The following is a 3,818-nucleotide window of genomic DNA, read 5'->3' as shown; positions in this document are numbered from 1 at the left end:
GTGAAGTTTTGCCCAGCCGGTTTCGCTTCTTTATCCTTCTGCAGAATAATACATACACATGAATTTGTTGATTTTCCAGTGGGATATGTGTTCAGAGAGGCTAAAAGCAATGGCCAAAAAAATATGTTTCGAAGAAGTGCAAAAAGATGAAGCTGAAGGAGTCAAGGCTGTCATAAAAAGACGGAACGTGAACTTCACAGGCGAGCAAACAATGACCCCCTAAAGGCTCCTCGGGGCGCATACTGCACCATTTGTGGGAGGTTATGGTTGTAAAAAGAGTTTTACGGTGGCTTATTTAAGAAGAAACTTTAAACATTAAGTTCGAGACCTCTCAGGAGTCTTGTTGGCTCTGTTTCCAGGCACGTCCCGTTTTACTACCGCCCAAGTCATGAGTCCTGTTGGAATTATCATAAGTTGAGTTTTGTGGAATTCGTCTCTCGTTTCACTTCGAAACTATGATAGCTGTGTGCTTGTTCATTCATTGTGAAAATATAAATATAAATATCGTGATTGTGCGTACATTCCTGCACAATGACTGGCTTGGTGATAGAAGAACAGAAGACTTGACGAGTTGCGGGAGATTTTGTAAGTGCATTCAAAACATTTTGGTTTACCGAAAGATGTCTCTCAAAATTCTCGAAGTCACTTCAATCGTTACTCAAAAATCACACTGCACTAGCTTTTTTAAATGGCCGTGATCGTGAAGATTTTTCTTTGTATCTTACCAATTCATAGATAAAACATGAACGGGAATTTTAAAAAAAAGCGAGGCATTGATTTTTTTCAGCCGGTGCCTGCTAGAAAGGCATTAAATTGTTGCAAAAAGTTCAGCATTAGGCATGGCCCTCGACGCTTCCCGCGTTCGCAGTTGCCAAGAAGGTATAAAAGCAAAGCGCCGTAGTACGGCGCCCTACTGCACCAGCCATCACGCCACGTGGCGACAAACTTGACTCGGGGTTGAGATCTGCAGGAAAGAGGACGAGGATGTTTCAAGAAACGATGCTAGGAAGACAATAATTGCCTTAGTGATAAAGAGCTGCAGTTTACGAGGCACAATGTTGGCCTGATTAGGGTATTCTTTCGAGAATCAGCAACCATACTCGTGGTCCAAATGTGTTTTTTGGTGGAAACATCAAGCGTTCACTTCAGCTCCATTTAATACGTTAAAATACTGGTAAGGGCATTGCCTAATTGGTTGTGAAATGAAAAACGAATGCAAAATTGTTCTTTATAAAATACATTAGGTGTTTTTATAAGCTATTGTAACTACACGACTGTAACCTTTATTGTGCAATATTTGCTCACGATATTCAGTTAGACGTTGTAGAAATAGAGATGGCTTAGCGGGCAGTCGTCATGACGACTCAGTCTAGAAACGCTGTGCTTCGGAAGAGGCGTGCTGTTTCCGTAACCCAGCGGCATATACAGTGTGCCCCAGGTAACTTTAGCCAGAGTTTAAAAATATGCCGACACACGAAATTACGACGCAGCAAAGGCATGTTGCTCTTCATTGCCTGGAGTTAGACTAGTTTTTGTGTTCTAATAAATTTTTTCATTAGATATGTCTAATTAACCAACTTTAGAGTAACGAAGATAGATAAAAAATCAACGAGGAAGTTGTAGATCAGTTTGCAAAACGTCCAATTGGACAGTTTTGAGCTTTATATCTGTTCAGTATTAGTGTTTTTCTGCTAATTACAACTGCCCGCGAAATACAAATAATTACCACATGACAGACCCGCTCGCGCTCCAGTGCGCACGATGACTATAGATGTCTCTATCTCTAACGTTCCGCATACAAACGATACGCTTCCCTCGCACCGGTTCATGACAGCGATAAGCAATCACAGTGGCTATCGTTTTTGTGGCCGATAGCAAAACGTGTTCATCGTAAAGCCACCACCATCGTTACAGCCTTGTCGAGACAGCACAATGGGACAAAGTATATAGTTGTTCGCGTGCGGAACGTTAGGGAGCACTAGAATGATTGTGCTCACTGGCACGTGAGCGGGTTTGTCACGTGCTATTTTTTGTATTTTGTGGGCATTTTTAATTAGCAGAAAAACACTAATACCCAACAGATATAAAGTTCAAGACTCATAACTGCCTAATTAAACGTTTTGCAAGGCGATCTACAACTTTCTCATTGAAACTTTTTATCCCTCTTCGTGCCATCAACAGTTAGTTAATTAAACATGTCTAATTAAACAATAATTTAGAACGCAAAAGATTGTCTAACTCTAGGCATCGGTGAGCAACATGCATTTGTTTGCGTTGGGATGGCATGTGTTGGGATATTTTAGAACCTGGATAACTTTACCTGGGGCACCCTGTATATTTCATCAATTCTTATAAAACGCGCTTTAAACACCATATATAACAATACACAACTTGCGTCATACAGAAGTAAACATGCATTATCTGAACACATTACAGATCGCGTCAAAGTAGAGGCCCAAACGTGGATCGGCACCATGTTGCACCAGCGACAACAGCGGTCATCCCTCCGTCAACATTATAGGGTATATATGTGCGTTTAAACGTTTGAGAGTCAGTGAACGCCACCAGCCGCCTCTACGGCGAGTGTGGAACACTCCTCTTTGACCAATCGGTGTCACGTATCACGATATCTTATTAGGAGCTGGCAACTGCGCACCAATTAGTAGTCTGCTATCTGGAAGCATCCAGCCTGCCAAAAATATACCCTCGCTATGAATAAAAGAACGATGTGTACGTTTAAGGGTTTCTTTACTTTGTTTGACACGATATTTAGGAGAACTGGCAGCCAATGATGCTATGGAAAGGATATGATATGTTCGTAATAGTAAATGTAGTATAAATGTGAAGGAAGAAAAGTGAACGAAATCTTACCTTGCCGTGGTCAGGGACAGCTGGAACATGCAAGCTTCGAATAACGCGTCAAACCTTCGGAGAATGCGCCGACCTTTCCTTCTAACAACTTGGCGACTTTCTGTGCACGGCCGCAAAGGCAAATGCTCTGGCCGCAGACCTGGAGTCTGTCTATATACTTCTGTTTTGTCGGATCTGAAGGGCTAATGCTATGACTGGCTGTGCTGTCTTGCGAGACGACGAAGTAATGAATGATGCGGCCTAAAGTACCCGGCTCTTAATGTCAACAGAGGAGATCGCAAAGCGGGACGTGTGGTTTGCGGAACACCGATATGCTGAGCGACATGAATGATTCATGCGCCAGTCGCGTTTGAGTATGGTTGTGTGCCGAGAGCAGATGTCCTAGCCAACCTTCAGTCGGTATTCTATCGTGCGTGTACGTTGCTCACCAGCGGAGAACTCCTAATGTACGATCGCGTGCACTTGTGCATAGGAGTCACGTGTTCCAGTGCGAAAGCTGGGTTAATTTTAGCGTCTGAAAGAATTTTTCGTCACATCATTGGTACGAATGCCCTGCAAGGTGGGGCATTTGCTGTTAGCTCTTAAGTTAGGTTTAGCTCGGCCGCAAGCCTGTCCCACCTGTAAGGTTCGCATGCGTTTGCTTGGTCGCTCTGAAACACCTGAACACGTTCATACGCAAGTTTATGTTTGACAAGTTTTTTAAGAGTCCTGTTACTGTGCATTTCGCGCTCTTTCAATTTAGGCTGCGAATGTGCCGGTGGGTTCAGTGTGTCCGTGTGTCAAGAATGCCATGGCGTCATGGCTTATCGTTTTTTCGAGGAACTGAACACACTCCGGTGAAGTAGACATGTTAACTAAGTGTACCCATCGGCCATGGACCCACACAACTCACGAAAGTTTGTCACCAGAATAATTTCTGCACACCCCAGCAATATGTGTAATGTGCA

The 3,818-nt window shown here is 43.3% G+C and overlaps 1 long non-coding RNA gene across 1 annotated transcript; it reads right to left on the bottom strand.

The window, feature by feature from the left end:
* Positions 1-571: 571 nt before the first annotated feature.
* On the bottom strand, positions 572-3,068 carry LOC142764991 (uncharacterized). The gene is made up of 2 exons (XR_012883999.1): positions 2,872-3,068; positions 572-964 (listed from the first exon to the last, which is right to left on the bottom strand). It is a non-coding gene; the product is annotated as an uncharacterized LOC142764991 (long non-coding RNA).
* Between the last annotated feature and the right edge of the window lie 750 nt (positions 3,069-3,818).

Source organism: Rhipicephalus microplus, chromosome 6 (assembly GCF_043290135.1).
Source record: "Rhipicephalus microplus isolate Deutch F79 chromosome 6, USDA_Rmic, whole genome shotgun sequence".
In the NCBI taxonomy this organism is placed as follows: Eukaryota; Metazoa; Arthropoda; class Arachnida; order Ixodida; family Ixodidae; genus Rhipicephalus; species Rhipicephalus microplus.
Note: the sequence above shows the minus strand (reverse complement) of the source record. Positions and strands in the feature narration are given on the sequence as shown.